Source organism: Armigeres subalbatus, chromosome 1 (genome assembly GCF_024139115.2).
Source record: "Armigeres subalbatus isolate Guangzhou_Male chromosome 1, GZ_Asu_2, whole genome shotgun sequence".
Classification (NCBI taxonomy): Eukaryota; Metazoa; Arthropoda; class Insecta; order Diptera; family Culicidae; genus Armigeres; species Armigeres subalbatus.
Window position 1 is genome coordinate 120027565 of NC_085139.1, and position 16223 is coordinate 120043787.

Genomic DNA, 16223 nt, shown 5'->3' on the forward strand with positions numbered 1-16223 from the left:
GAATCGGATGAAGAGCAAAATTGTACCTAAATATAGCATTTTAATTACAAATCCGTTCCAAGATCAATGTCACGGAGCATCGTAGGAATTTTGCGTATTTGTTGTATCGATGCTAATAATAAATGCTGTGTATTCAACCAGGTGGGTAGATGCATGCTCTGAATCGATTTTAATAGCTCCGCCGTCGTATAGAAAAATATAGTGTAAAGGGTAAAGCCTGGGTTTGGCAATTCAAGTAAGCTACTCGGCTTAAACGTGGATTGAAGGCTTGACTCGGTTTGAGCATCCATCGCTCTTCACTTGAATCAAATTAAATCAGGTTTCTCATTTAGAACACTGATCAAATGTGGAGCAAGTAACACATTTGTATCAGAAAATTTCGATAATGTATGCTTGAACTGATTCGTCGGTTAAGATTCCTTAGGCTCTATATTAACAACATATCGTCAGATCTTTGTCTTCCATGTTATAATCCACCTCCAGTTAATTTCATCAACAACAGTTCCTCCATTGAATACGATCTGTCCACGAAACATGTAACTCAAGGAATAGATGGATAATCATAGTTCTATCGAGGCACTCCGGTCGATGAAACCAGTTTAGGCACGCATCTTACTTTCTTTCAAACATAAGAGAGCAGATGCGTGATTTGGACTAAAGATCATTCAAGATTTACCTTCGTATTGGTCCCATCCCATTACCTAATCTATGGCAATGAGAAGGCGGGCTCGCTAGCAAAGGTGGGTGCACAGGAAGGTGAAGTTTATGACAGACAAATCTCGAACAACGAGTATTTCTATTAGTCCATCGGAGTACTCAAAATTGGCAAATGAATTGGTCACACAATGAACTTGGACGGTGACTATTTTCCATAGATACGCGAGCCTGGTTCAGAGGTGAGGATTTATGCTGAGGTTTCATTCGTACGATGTCGAGGCTTACGTCTAATCACTATTCACTAAACGCACATCTCTACAGAATAAACCTTGTCGATAGCAGCTTATGTAGGTGTGGAGCCGGTAACGATGACATCGATCACGTAGTTTGGTATTGCTTGGAAAATGACGCTTCCAGAGAGCAACTATTTGATGCCTTTATGATATAGTTTGCAAATATCATAAATCGTCTCGGCTCCGTTAAGTGTTATACACGCCTGAGCCAGCCAAATAAAAGCAATGTAGATATAATAATTAAATCAGGTTATTTTGGTTTTTGACTATTGAGTTGATCATTTCACGTGTAAATCCTATATATGAAAAGTGAGTAATGCGAAGTGGGTAGTGAGACTTCTCACTACTTGTTGATCGTTGATCGTTGATAAACCAGGTGCTCAATGTCTGCATTCTACACCGATTTCGTCCACCACCCATCATAATGGTTCGAATGAGATCGCTTGTACATCACAGTATGCCGAAAAAGAGAGTGGATCGTTTTCGTTGTATTTATCCAACATTGATAATTGTGCTACCGAAATTGATGTACGTAAGATGATATCACGTTGTCTTGATACTCCAATACCAACTAATAAAGATGTAGTGAAGCTCGTCCCGAAGTGGAAGAACATAAATGAATTGGACTACATATCGTTTAAGGTTGTTTTAAGTATTGATAAAAAAATATTAGCTCTAAAAAGTTCAACTTGGCCGAAAGGAATAAAGTGCCGAGAATTTGTGCCTAAACTGAATGAAACGTGGAAACCATAAAAATGTAATGATACTGTTTTGAGAATATATAGTTATGTGTAATGTATAATGTACCTATGGAATGTGCTGGGTAAAACGATAGATTGTAGTTTAGTTGATTGTAAATTGTGAATTGTAAAGTTTGTGACTTTAATGTACAATAAGGAAATCTGTTGCTAATGAGCTTTATTATGTTTTAGTTTTAAATTTTTTCAATAAGACCGTGGTGGTCAGTTGGATTCACTAAATAAATACAAATAAGACATTTGGCCGAATAGGTAATTTAAAAAGTGAGAAATGAGGAGTGAAAAATAAGACCTGAGATGTCTCACTTTTCACTACTCATTATCAATTATCGCTGTAAAAAGTGAGAAGCGCGAAGTTAGTAGTGAGACGTGTCACTACTCACTTCGCACTACTCACTTTTCACAGCAAAGAGAGTAGTGAGATGTTTCACTTCTCACTTTCCATTTTTATTTTCTCACCATAGAAAATGAGGAGCGCGAAGTGAATAGAGAGACGTCTCACTACTCACTTTGCGCTTTTCTCTTTTCACAGTGAGGAGTGAGAAGTGAGACGTCTCTTCTCTCACTCTTCATTTCTTACTTCTCACTGTAAAAAGTGAGTAGGATCGTAGTAGGTAGTGAGACGTCTCATTACTCACTTCCCGTTTCTTACTTTTTACAGTGAGAAATGAGAAATGAGAATTGAGACGTCTCTCTTCTCACTCCTAATTTCTCACTTTTCAAATGACTTATTCGGTCAAGTGTCCTTTTCGACCAAATGTGCTATTCGGCCCAATGTCCTATTCGGCCAAATGATCCTTTCGGCCAAACGACACTTTCGGCCAAACGACTCTTTCGGCCTAACGACCCTTTTGACCAAATGACTGTTTCGGCCAAACAACCCTTTTGGCCAAAAGACCCTTTCGACCAAATGAGCATTCGACTGAACGGTATTCGGCCGAAAAGCCCTCCCCGTACATTTCAACTGTTTTCTGGCCTATTTATATTTTTTCTTGTACCGTATTTATCTTTCTTGTAAACAAGATTGAATAAAAAAGCTCAAAGGTGCAGCCCAATCGGGTTGTACGCAAAGGTGACGTAGGACTACGTATCTATTCAAACCATCAATTTGCCATAATTTGTGTCGTTTTGCAAACTGCTCGGAGGCCAACTGAATCAAGAAGTTGAATAGTTGTTCCCAGTTGGATGGACTTTGACTCTCTAACCGTGGAATTAACATGACTCATCGGCCGCTGAAGCCACTCGACTGGCTTTCAGTCGGGGACATCACAATCCTTACTTTGCCACGTACGCTTACATCGCGAGCGAAAACCAAACGTTGCAATTAAATATATTTGCGTTTGGTTTCACGCCACTTCTGATTCTGCTTATTTCTCCTTTATTTCAGCCATTTTTGAGGATGGTGTCCTCCAAAAAGATCTTTATACAAAAGAAGGTTGATCCGACAATCCGATATAAATTTTCTTCAAAGTGCAAAACTCAATCGTAACTAGCAAATTTGATAGCGCGGCATAAAAAGATGATGCAATTAATTTGAACGGATGGAATCACTAACAGCAACCAAGCTACCACGTTTAACCCGATGCCGCCGAAACAATCCATTTTAGCAATTAATTCTTTCTCTCCATAAAATGCTGGTCCTGACTAATTTTCTTTTCCCAATAATTCTTTCCAATAACTAACTGCATCCAAACGTTTGTCAGCACCCTGCGTTGAAATTGTCCAACTGCTACTTTATGATTTTTCGCCAAGCCCTCACCATTTGGAATAAATTTTCAGCATTGCCACTGCTACCCACGCCTTCGTGCTGCTGTGTCCGCTCCGCTGCATCACATTTGGTCCAAACGCTCATTCCGCGGAATCCCGATCAAAATGGCTCGCGCGCGCCGGAAAGCAGCTTTATTCTTCATTAGATATAAGAAAGCTGCTTTTCGGCGCGCGAGCCATTTTGATCGGGATTCCGCAGCAGACAACGGACCGCTCGGAGAATGACAAATTCTAAGAATCCTATGAAATTTTCTCGCAAGATTCTGAATTTGGTTATGATATGTTGGTTATCTAAGATGCTCCCCGTAACGCTGGGTAGACACCTTTACGTGGTGTGTTACGGTGTAAGATCCACCACGGTCATATTGTCAGCTACAGGAAAATCCTGATCCAACGAATACATTCCCCAATATCCAACTCCGTGGTGCTTATGAGGGTGTCGCTGAGTCGGGGGCCTCTCGTTAAGTAAGTACTACATCAACATTTCCTTCCCCTCCCAAGTTACGGTGAAGATGGGCGTGGCCAGGAGTAGTAATCCTCATGCTTTTGTGATTTTTATCTTAGATTGAAATTAAGGACCACACCCACCTTGATTTCTGATAGCAATCTGAATAAGGATTTCAAAAGAAAAACATGAGTATCACTAGTGTCCAATCTACGAAGTACACCGTAACTATGCTATGATATGTTGGTTATCTAAGATGCGTATTGTTGCGAGGAATAACAACAGAAATTTGACACAAAACGAAGTTTCTTCATTTTACAAAACATTATTTCTTGGCATCTGTCTGTCCGAGCGACGTTCACCGATGGGTGGTTGATGTGAATAGTTTCTACTGAGGTTGTATCTTCATTAATTTTATACAAAAGGCTGATCCGACTATCCGAAATAATCTTTCTTCAAATTACAAAACTCAATTGTAAATAGCGATTTTGATAGCGCGTCGGAGGGAGATGATGCAGTAAATTTGAATAGATGGAATTACTAACAGCAACCAAGCTACCACGCCAAACCCGATGCCACCAAAACAGTCCATTAACGCAATTACCTTTTTCTTTCCATAAAATGTTGTTCCTGAGAAGAACCAATTTTCTTTTCCCAATGCGCCTTTCCAATAACTAACTGCATCTAATCGCTTGTCGAACCCTTGCGTTGTAACTGTCCGACCGCCACTTGATGATTTTTCGCTCAGCCTCTAAAATTTGAAATAAATCTTCAGCATTGCCACACTGCCACCCACTCCTTCGTGCTGCTGTGTCCGTTGCGCTACTCGAATGTCAAACCGCTCGAATCAAAATGGCTCGCGCGCACTTTTCTTCTTTCTTCACTTAAATTCAATTTATTTTCATTTTCTTTTTGTGTTCATACAATAGTGTATCAGTTTAAGTGTTTGGCCACCTGGCCCTTCATCTTCATTTGTTTTTTCTTGTTTGTTTTGTAAGGGTAATTGTTTTGTGTTCAATTTTTACATGTTAGCCTTGAGGAGGCATTAGTTAATTTTAAAATTTGATAACCTAACTAACTATTTACACTAATATTTACAATAAAAATTTGATAACCTAGATTGGAACTAGCGCCCTAATTGGAGCCTGATCCGAATGCAAGCAACGGACCCTAAACTTTTCTTTACACTCACCAAAGCGTTCATGTAAGGTTTTTATTCCGGTCAGACGGTGGACCTCGGATATTCTTGTCCTGGGAGGGGTGTTGAGGATCATCCTCAGGAATTTGTTTTGGACCCGTTGAAGTTTGAGGTGGTGGGTTTTAGCGCAGCTCTCCCAGACCGGCATGCCATATTCGATCACAGGGAGGATGATTTGCTTGTAGACAGCAAGCTTATTTTTCTGGGACAATGACGACCGGCGGTTGATCAAAGGGTACAGAAGTTTCAACAAAACGTTACACTTTGTCACCGTTTTGTCAACCTGTTGCCTGAAAATAATCTTGCTGTCGAGGGTCAAGCCAAGGTAGTCGGCCTCATTGGCCCATTCCACAGTCGTGCCATTGAGGATGATTTTACAGTCCCCAGGCGGAACAAGTTTAGGGGATTTGGAGTGGGGAAAAATTATGACCTGGGTCTTCGCCGCGTTGATACAGATCTTCCAGCTGGTGAGGTACTCTGTCAGGGCATCCAGGCCTCGTTGGAGTTTTGCCACTAGCGCTCTGATCACTCTACCGTTGTAGACGATGGATGTGTCATCTGCGAACAGAGACAGAATGCCGCCTTCTGGAGGTTCTGGCATGTCGGAGGTGAACAGATTGAAAAGCAGGGGCCCAAGGATACTGCCCTGGGGGACGCCTGCGACGATGTTGTGCGCATTGGAACTTGCTCCGCTGATTGAGACCCGGAATGTCCTTGCCGACAGGTAATTGTTGATGATTTTCACCAGGTAGCTGGGAAGATTGTAGCGTTGTAGTTTGTACACCAGCTCGCGCGCACCGGACAGCAGCTTTCTTGTATTCAATGGATTAAGCCCGTTAGCCCCGCCCCTTTGTGATCTTATATGGGTGTAAATAAAATGTGCAATCATAACGATTAATGAAGGGGCGGGGCTAATGGAATTACTTCATTAGATATAAGAAAGCTGCTTTCCGGCGCGCGCGAGCCATTTTGATCGGGATTCCGCAGACAATATACCGTTTGGAGAATGACAAGTTCTAAGAATCCTATGAAATTTTCTCGCAACATTCTGAATTGGGTATGAGATGTTGTTTATCTAAGATGCGTTTTGTTGCGAGGAATAACAACAGAAATTTTACTCAAGACGAAGTTTCTTCATATTACAAAACATTATCTCTTGGCATCTGTCTGTCCGAGCGACGTTCACCGATGGGTGGTTGCTGTAGATAGTTTCCACTGAGGTGGCGTTTTCATTGATTTTATACAAAAGCCAACATTTTATACAAAAGAAGGTTGATCCGACTATCCGAAATAATCTTTCTTCAAAGTACAAAACTCAATCGTAAATAGCGAATTTAATGGCGCGTCGAAGGGATTAGATGCAGTAAATTTGAATGGATGGAATCACTAATAGCCACCAAGCTACCACTCCAAATCCGATGCCACCGAAGCAATCCATTTTCGCAATTAACTCTTTCTTTCCATAAACTGTTGGTCTTGAGAAGAACCATTTTTCATTTCCCAATGCGACTTTCCAATAACTAATTGCATACAAACGCTTGAAGGCACCTTGCGATGAAACTGTCCGACCGCCACTTTATGATTTTTCGCATAGCCTCCCAATTTTGGAATAAATTTTCCGCTTTGCCACTGCCACCCAGGGTTGCCACATATACAGATTATTCTGTATTTTACAGATTTGTGGGGTAGAGCGATGACGAAGAATCTGTATATACAGATATACAGATTTTTAGCAAAATTACAGGTTTTACAGATTTCTTAAAGAGTACAGGTTCAGTACTGTATTATAATAAAAATTATATAATTATTTTTTTTTAATTCTTTATTTAGGTGTTTTTTTTTAATTCTAGATTAAGTTCAACACCAATTATATAAATAATTTGCTATCAGTAAATACTTGTTTTCATTAATATTTGAGGTTTATAAAATTAAATTCTTCGCCAAACTGATCTTATTACAGACCATTATCGTATTAGCAAAATCTTAATTTGAAAATACAGAACATATTGGCTCTGGCAGGTTTTATTAACAGTTTATGAAAATCAACGATGAATGAAACCTGATTATGCTCCCGTCGTCGGGGGTGAGAATGGGTCACTGTTTCAACTACATAGAATGCTTGTAGGATATATTGAATGTATCTGAGGGCAAGAAGACTAAAATATAAGAGAGCTTTTTGAACGATTTTGCTCTACGACCTCCAGACTGCCGGTGAGAGCGATGACCCCATTGTCACCCCCGATGGTGGTCCGTAAAATGTTCAGACTATATTTGAATAAAATGTTCTCAGAAAAACTCAAAGGTGCAGCCCAATCGGGTTGTACGCAAAGGTGACGTAGGACTAGGTAGCTATTCGAAATTTATAGTATTTTCCACAATAATTGTGTCGTTTTATTAACATTGAGCAAACTGCTCGGAGGCCAACTGAATCAAGAAGTCGAATAGTTGTTCCCAGTTGGATGGACTTTGAGTCTCTAACCGTGGAATTAACATGACTCATTGGTCCCTGAAGCTACTCGACTGGCTTTCAGTCGGGGACATCACAATCCTTACTTTGCCACGAACGCTTACATCGCGGGCGAAAACCAAACGCTGCATATAAATATATTTGCGTTTGGTTTCACGCCACTTCTGATTCTGCTTATTTCTCCTTTATTTTGGCCATTTTTGAGGATGGTGTCCTCCAAAAAGGTCTTTATGCATGCAAAAGAAGGTTGATCTGACAATCCGATATGAACTTTCTTCAAAGTGCAAAACTCAATCGTAACTAGCAAATTTGATAGCGCGGCGGAGGGAGGTGATGCAATTAATTTGACCCGATGCCGCCGATACAATCCATTTTCGCAATTGACTCTTTCTTTCCATAAAATGCTGGTCCTGAGAAGAACCAATTTTCTTTTCCCAAAGCGTCTTTCCAATAACTAACTGCATCCAAACGCTTGACAGCACCTTGCGTTAAAATTGTCCGACCGCCGACCGCCTTCGTGCTGCTGTGTCCGCTCCGCTGCATCGAATGTCGAACCGCTCTTTGTGGAATCCCGATCAAAATGGCTCACGCGCGCCGCATAACAGCTTTCTTGTATTTAATAAATTAAGCCCGTTAACCTCACCCCTTTGTGATCTGATATGGGTGTAAATAAAATGTGCACTCATAACGATTAATGAAGGGGCGGGGCTAATGGAATTACTTCATTAGATATAAGAAAGCTGCTTTTTAACGCGCGCGAGCCATTTTGATCGGGATTCCGCAGCAGACAACGGACCTTTCGGAGAATGACAAATTCTAAGAATCTTATGAAATTTTCTCGCAAGATTTTGAATTTGGTTATGAGCTGTTGCGAAGAGTAACAACAGAAATTTGACTCAAGACGAAGTTTCTTCATATTACCAAACATTATCTTTCGGCATCTGTCTGTCCGAGCGACGTTCACCGATGGGTGGTTGCTGTAGATAGTTTCCACTGAGGTGGCGTCTTCATTGATTTTATACAAAAGAAGGTTGATCCGACTATCCGAAATAAACTTTCTTCAAAGTGCAAAACTCAATCGTAAATAGCGAATTTGGTAGCGCGTCGGAGGGAGATGATGTAGTGAATTTTAATGGATGGAATCACTAACAGCAACCAAACTACCACGCCAAACCCGTTGCCACCGAAACAGTCCATTTTCGCAATTAACTCTTTCCATAAAATATTGGTCCTGAGAAGATCCAATTTTCTTTTCCCAATGCGCCTTCTGTCCAATAACTAACTGCATTCAATCCCTTGTCGACACCTTGCGTTGCAACTGTCCGACCGCCACTTGATGATTTTTCGCTAAGCTTCCAAAAGTAGAAATAAATTTTCAGCATTGCCACCCACTTCTTCGTGCTGCTGTGTCCGCTCCGCTGTATCGAATGTCGAACTGCTCTCTGTGGAATTTCGATCAAAATGGCTCGCGCGCGCCGGAAAGCAGTTTTCTTGTATTTAATAAATTAAGCTCGTTAGCCCCGCCCCTTTGTGATCTTATATGGGTGTAAATAAAATGTACACTCATAACGATTAATGAAGGGGCGGGGCTAATGGAATTACTTCATTAGATGTAAGAAAGCTGCTTTCCGGCGCGCGCGAGCCATTTCGATCGAGATTCCGCAGACAACGGACCGTTCGAAGAATGATAAATTCTAAGAACCATATGAAATTTTCTCGATTCTGAATTTGGTTATGAGATGTAGTTTATCTTAAATGCGTATAGTTGCGAGGAACGACAACAGAAATTTGACTAGAGACGAAGTTTCTTCATATTTCTTTTTCTTAACTTTCGGCATCTGTCTGTCCGAGCGACGTTCACCGATGGGTGGTTGCTGTAGATAGTTTCCACTGAGGTGGCGTCTTCATTGATTTTATACAAAAGAAGGTTGATCCGACTATCCGAAATAAACTTTCTTCAAAGTGCAAAACTCAATCGTAAATAGCGAATTTGATAGCGCGTCGGAGGGAGATGATGTAGTGAATTTTAATGGATGGAATCACTAACAGCAACCAAACTACCACGCCAAACCCGATGCCACCGAAACAGTCCATTTTCGCAATTAACTCTTTCTTTTCGTAAAATGTTGGTCCTGAGAAGAACCAATTTTCTTTTCCCAATGTTCCTTTCCAACTAACTGACACCACAATTTGTAATAAATTTTCAGCATCGGCACTGGCGGTGCGGGATCACCACAGTGCTATTTTTATGGTCAACCTTTTCTTCATATGAAATTCTGGTTCGTTGAGGTTGAATGATCTGCAGCAACACATCGAGCACCACCACCAATGCGATGGATTTTCTTTGAAAATGTTATTAGCGCCTCCGTGATGCTATATGCGCTCCGCTGCGTTCGCTTTGATGCGTCTGCTCTGCGTAAAATCTTGTTCAAACTGAAGGTTAGATCCAAACCCGCAAGTGATTGATTTTTGATGTCTGTGCTAGTGATGCATGTACATGATTGGTTGGTTGACCTATTTTTAAACTTTTTATCAATTTTCGATAATAAATGGTTGAAAATCAGTATTTTCATATAAATACAAAGAAGCGTTGACTCATCCTTGATCGAATGGTCCAAAAAAATTAAAAATCCATCGAGAAACGGCTTAGATATTAAAGTTTAAAGTCTATCATATTTTCGTGACGGTCCCCGATTTTCGCAATCGTAAAGTGTATCCCAATATAGAAAACACAGACGTAGTCCTACGTCAAAAGCTCAAGCAATAATAAAAGAGAATCAGATCTAGCCTTGATTCACATATCCAGAAACAGTAGTTCTGCTCAGTAGGTTTAGTGTGACTAAGTGGTTGGTCCACTAAAGTGGCCACAATAGTTAAAAACGGATTCTCGACAGATTTCATTCACAAATTATCAAATTTACATATTTTTCAAAACGAAGTTTGTTCAAAAACCATTTCAATTGGGTTTAGATGGATCTAGATTGTTAATACAGATTTTTTGACTTGAGATACAGATATGAAGATTTACTGAAGAAAAAATACAGATTTAAATGTGGCAACCCTGCACCCACGTCTTCATGCTGCTGTGTCCGCTCCGCTGCATCGAATGTCGAACCGCTCTTTGTGGAATCCCGATCAAAATGGCTCGCGCGCGCAGAACAGCAGCTTTCTTGTATTTAATAAATTAAGCCCGTTAGCACCGCCCCTTTGTGATATGATGTGGGTGCAAATAAAATGTGTACTCATAACGATTAATGAAAGGGCGGGACTAATGGCTGGTTTTCGGCGCGCGCGAGCCATTTTGATGGAAATTCCGCAGACAATGTCGGAGAATGTTATTTGCCATTGCCTTGCAAACGGGAAAAAATGCAAAAAATAATAAGAGATTTTAAAAAATTAGGTTTTACGTAAAACAAAGCAAAACAAGGCACGTTACATTTTTAGCGAAGAGTCTTACACGGACAGAAATTTGTTACCATTGAACTAATAATAACGATTGTTATTTTTAAATCAATGAAATTAATTGACTTTATGTCGATTATTATTGTTTTCACAATAAAAGAGAATATAGATTCAATTCAAATTACTGTTTGTTTCTATCTACACCATTCAATAATAAATATTGTTGAAACAATAAGAGCTATTATTAACTTGAAAAGAGTTTGCTTTATTTTCACTTGCAATCATCGTTATATTTCCCAGACAACAACCTATGTAACAGTGTTTATCGTGGTTTAACATTGAGTAACACCCAATGTAACACCCGTTTGCTTCAAACTGATTGACAAATGAAAAAAAAAAACAAGTTTTCAATTTCGTCTTTGTTTGTTTGATATCTGTATTTCATAATTCTTGATAATTTAAATAATTAGGTAATTTGGATTAAAATATCAGACTAACTTTAATACAGGTAAGCAAATTTCCATGCATTAAAATAATTTGAATATATGTAAATAAGTAAGTATATGATTTTTTTTCCGTTTACAAACTACAGCTGCTGCAAGTATCAGGTGTTCCGGATCTAACCAAACCAGACCATTTGCGAAAAAATATCATTTGCCTGGCGTTCTGTCAACAGTTCCGACGTACACATGTTCCGGCAAATTGTACAAAATTATGAGCTCCCAAAAGTGTAGAAAAATAACTTCTTCTTTGCGCTGTATGAACAGGCCCAGCCGACTGAACCTGAAATGTAGGAGTTCGCAGGAGGTGTTGCGGAGCAGAACTACAGAAAAACAATCTAGCATTGGAGACAGTGCATACTCCCATCGATTCGTTGCTGAAGTGGACAGTGGATATGTTGGCTCCAGCCGAAACTTCTGCCGGACATGCAACGACGTCTTCAAGCTATTGTTCATGGAATGTGCACCTTTTTCGGACATACGGACATACGAAAATGTCGTTTTATTCAAGGTAAGCGTAGTTGTACAAAACATGAAATGAAATAAAAATAGTGAACATTATTATGTATTATAAATTTATCATTATGAAAAACAAATCAATTTGAAAGAACAACAATCCATTCAGAGTCTATAAATTCATTATTAAAATAATTGAAGCCAACATTAAAACAATAATATTTTGTCGCTATTTTCTATAAGACTAACGATTGATTCAACAATAATGTATTGTTGAAACTATAATATTTATTATTGTTACTTACTTGAGACGTTACTACGTTACTTTGATATAGCAGAGATGCGATCCATCAAATGCACATTCAATTCAAACAGATTTTCATATTGTTTCAAAAATATCAATTTCAGCTTGATTTTGAAAACAAAAATAAATTCTTTTTACCGCCAAAACAATGTCAAATTCTGTTCAACCGTACATCAATTATTATTGTTTTTACGGTTTTTACAATACTTTTTTCTGCGTGCAGTATCAAAATTGCAACGGTTTTGCTCAAAGGGACCCCTGCCCGTTTTATCCCTACCTCTCCTAGCTTTTATCCGTACTTCGCGTGGAGGTTTTTGTTAATTCAAATTTGTGGATTTTATTAGTAGTACATTTATTCGAGAAATTCCAAAAAAAGGGACTGATAAATATCACTGTACGGATCTGGGGACAGGTACCCGATAACGAATTTGATTATGTACAACAATTACGTGATGCACCTAACAAAATATGATAGTCATTATTAACCATCTCCAATATTAACCATCGCTACATACCTAATGAGTTCGTTCGATTTTAAAAATGTTGATTCAAACCTTCTATAATTACAAACCAGTAGGTAGTGGAAATACTCGGTTCATGAGTATGAAAATTGTATAGTTGGGCCTACCAAAAACGCCGCATTCGCGCGAAACTACTTCCAGCAATTTTCTGGTGTTTGCTTTGTATGGGCAGATCAAAGACAACAAATATGGCAGTATTTTGTTTCTCGAGTGAACATCACGACCGCTGGTTTTTGTAATTTCATCGAATAGAATGAATACATTTGAGTTGGCAAGTTGCTCGATCATCCGTGAGAAACATGTTCCGATGTTGTTTTATGTTATTTTGAAAATTGACCCGAACATTTTCCGAACACTCTGCGAGTAGTAGATAGGCAAGAAAAAGGCAAACACTTGTTCGCGGGTATTTTGCAATGCTTACTTCTCGTCTTGTGAACAAGGCTCACAGATTTCTACAAATACCACCAACACCAAAATTCTAAACAATTTTTCAATTTCATGCCGATAAAGAACATTTGAATATGTCGCTTCTTTTGCACTACATAAGCTGTTGGAAGGATGATGTCGTATTGGAAAGTGTCTGATGCTGAGTGATGTCCCCCTACGTTTTGATATATTATATCAATTATATATCCATCATGTTTGTGAAGAAGAACAAGAGGTGCGCAAAAATAATCTTTGTCTTCTTCTTCTTCATTGGCATTACATCCCCCAGTGGGACATTGCCGCCTCGCAGCTTAGTGTTCATTAAGCACTTCCACAGTTATTAACTGCGAGGTTTCTAAGCCAAGGTACCATTTCTGCATTCGTATATTACGTGGCTAACATGATGATTGTCTAGACCGGCACCGGGAATCAAACCCAGCCCCCCTCAGCATGGTCTTGCTTTGTAGCCGCGCATCTTACCGCATGGCTAAGGAGGGCCCCAGAAAACTTAAATAAAGATAAATAATCTTTATCGTTAGTTTTAATCTCTTTTATACAAACCAAAACAACTTCAAACATTCCACCCAACAATGTTACTCTATTTTGTTTGTATCACTATTACACAATTCTACGGCTTAGAGCCGTATTTTCCAAGATCAGCAAACGCCCCAACAAACCACTATCAAGATCACACAAACCTCGCTATCTTCCTCCTCGCAGCTTCCGATACTCGATATATTTTACATCGATTAATTGCTGTTTTTTTTCTCAAGTTCAAAATTCTTCCATTGATCTAGAGCGAAGCGTAGGTTCAGAATTTGGCAACGGTTTTCCTACCAGATATATGTTGTAGCTTTGTAGTTTGCTAACTTGATCGCGACCAATAATCCGTAAAGCCAATTCGCGTTGAGCGTAGGATGCTCCACGCGATCAGCAGCGGACAGATACCTACACCAAAACTGTGACGAAAAGGGCGCGGGTCGATTCCTATACTGCAGCAGGGGCAGATCGTTCGTCTGTCGTCGTAGTCGCCATCGTCGTCATCGGTGTGCGGTAGCGCAGATGCCTCCCCGAACGATGGATGACTTGCCTGCGCTTGGCACCGTCCGTGTCTACGCCAGGCAATGGCTTTCCTACACTTTGAAACAGTTGGCGCTCAAGTTCAAGTTCAGCCATCAGCACTCGTACTAATTCAAGCGAGCATTTGTTTACCAATTGCTTGATTGGATTGTTTTTATTTGCTTCAGTATTACGAGTACGTTTCGTAATTCTGATATATTTATTCTGAGCCGGGTGTAGAATAGATACAGCAACCGTTCGCTAGTAGGTAGTAGTCTAAAGAAATGGAATTCTCCTCTGGACAAGATCAAGTGCCTTCGGGAGGAGGCGTTGGTATTGTAAAGCGCTTGTGTCCATTGCCGTAAGTGGGTGCACTTTCGTTTTCTAACCCGTGCCTTTAGAGTTTAATCGGGGGATCAAGCTAATCACAAAGGCTGAATCTTAACGAATGCCAGATGCTCCATACACATGATGTGGTGACTGGAAATGGATTCCATTCCTAACCCATGATGGATCATCGGAATGGAATTGATCTTCGTTCTATCAGGCAGAAAAACTCGAGATTAATTGACGACAGTGTTGTTGAGCCGGGCCGGGTGATTATATGACTAAACCGCAAATGATGCCGGAGTGAGCCGGTATAGAAAAACGGATGATCCGTCAATCATTCAATTAAAAGGGTTCGTAGAAAATATGGACATGTTGACTGCGTTTCTGGCGACGATCGATGAATTGGTCATAAAGCATGCGTTAAATGAAATAGCTTTTGGTAACGAAATACGTATATTTATGCTTCTAATGTGTGATGTTGATCCATTTAGTTTCAATCTTCAGAATTTTGATTGTTTGGATTATTATTCAACATTAAGTCAAATAATTGTCAGAGGTTGTATTTCGTCAGTGGGATCGATCAATCTACAACAATTTAAGTACCAGTTGTTCTGTCATTTAATGCGGAACACAATGTTTTCACAATATAGGCAAAGGATAATTCAAAACGTAGTCGTGTGACAAGAAACCTCGATCATAATGTGGTAGGCTAGATGTACCCGTTGTGGCTATAGCACCAGTTGTCGCACTAGTGCTTTATATGCCAAATAACCAATCAAACCACCGCAAACCAAGTTCATATCGATAAAGCATATTCATATGATACGATAAAACCTTTGATCTTCTCCAAAACAAGCAAAGCGTAATTGTAAAAATTGATTTTGCTTAATTTTTGACGTCCTTTGCACCAGTTGACGCACTAGTGGATTGGCCAAATAATCCTATAAGAATACAATGGGATTTGCCATATGAGGAACCAAAATTAAGAATAGTGCCACAACTGGTGTATGCGTTCCTTTTATAGATTAATCAATTTTGAGGATTATAACAAATTTTATTGTGGTTTTCAGATCTGTTCTAAGGAGCAGGAAGTAAAATCTTTCGCTTGATATATAAAGTCCACCCACATGCCTTTTACTTATTTAAAAAAAAAAATAGTTGTTCTTATGTATGGCGACAATTGGTACGACAACCCTATTCATATATTTTGATTTCTCAATCAAAAATATCTATTCTGAAACCATTCAAAAATAAAGACAAAAAATTTGATCGATAATGTTCTGAATGTTTCTCATAAGCTTGAAAATCTATATGCGTGTGTAGATGCAGAGAAGATCCCTATGATAGAACTCCTTGGTTTCTTGTAACAACATGTTTTTTATCTGAGTAAGAATGTAGCTAATGCAGTTTAGAGATATTGTACAAATAGTGTTGAATACTTATCTTATACATACTACAGGGTGTCTGTAAATTACCCGTACAACAAGATAGGTTTATAATTATTTTTCGGGGCAAATTAAAAAATCCAGCATGCATTGCATGTTATTTGAAAAGGATTACTTGAACCAAGCTGAATTTCACTTCAAAATGACCCCTGTATTCTGAGTTATCCAGCTTTCCACGCTAGCCATAATGGCGAC

At 39.4% G+C, this 16223-nt stretch overlaps 1 protein-coding gene across 2 annotated transcripts in view; it reads right to left on the bottom strand.

The window, feature by feature from the left end:
* The window catches only part of LOC134205059 (xaa-Pro aminopeptidase ApepP), a 62350-nt gene that overhangs the window by 13923 nt on the left and 32204 nt on the right, over positions 1 to 16223 (bottom strand). Inside the window, exon 1 of one of the 2 annotated variants that reach the window (XM_062679955.1) lies at positions 13893 to 14010. The exons of the other annotated variant lie outside the window; for it this stretch is intronic. The gene's annotated coding sequence lies outside the window, so the exon portion shown is untranslated. Of the gene's footprint in view, positions 1 to 13892; positions 14011 to 16223 lie in introns of those variants that run through there. 2 annotated transcript variants of the gene reach the window in all.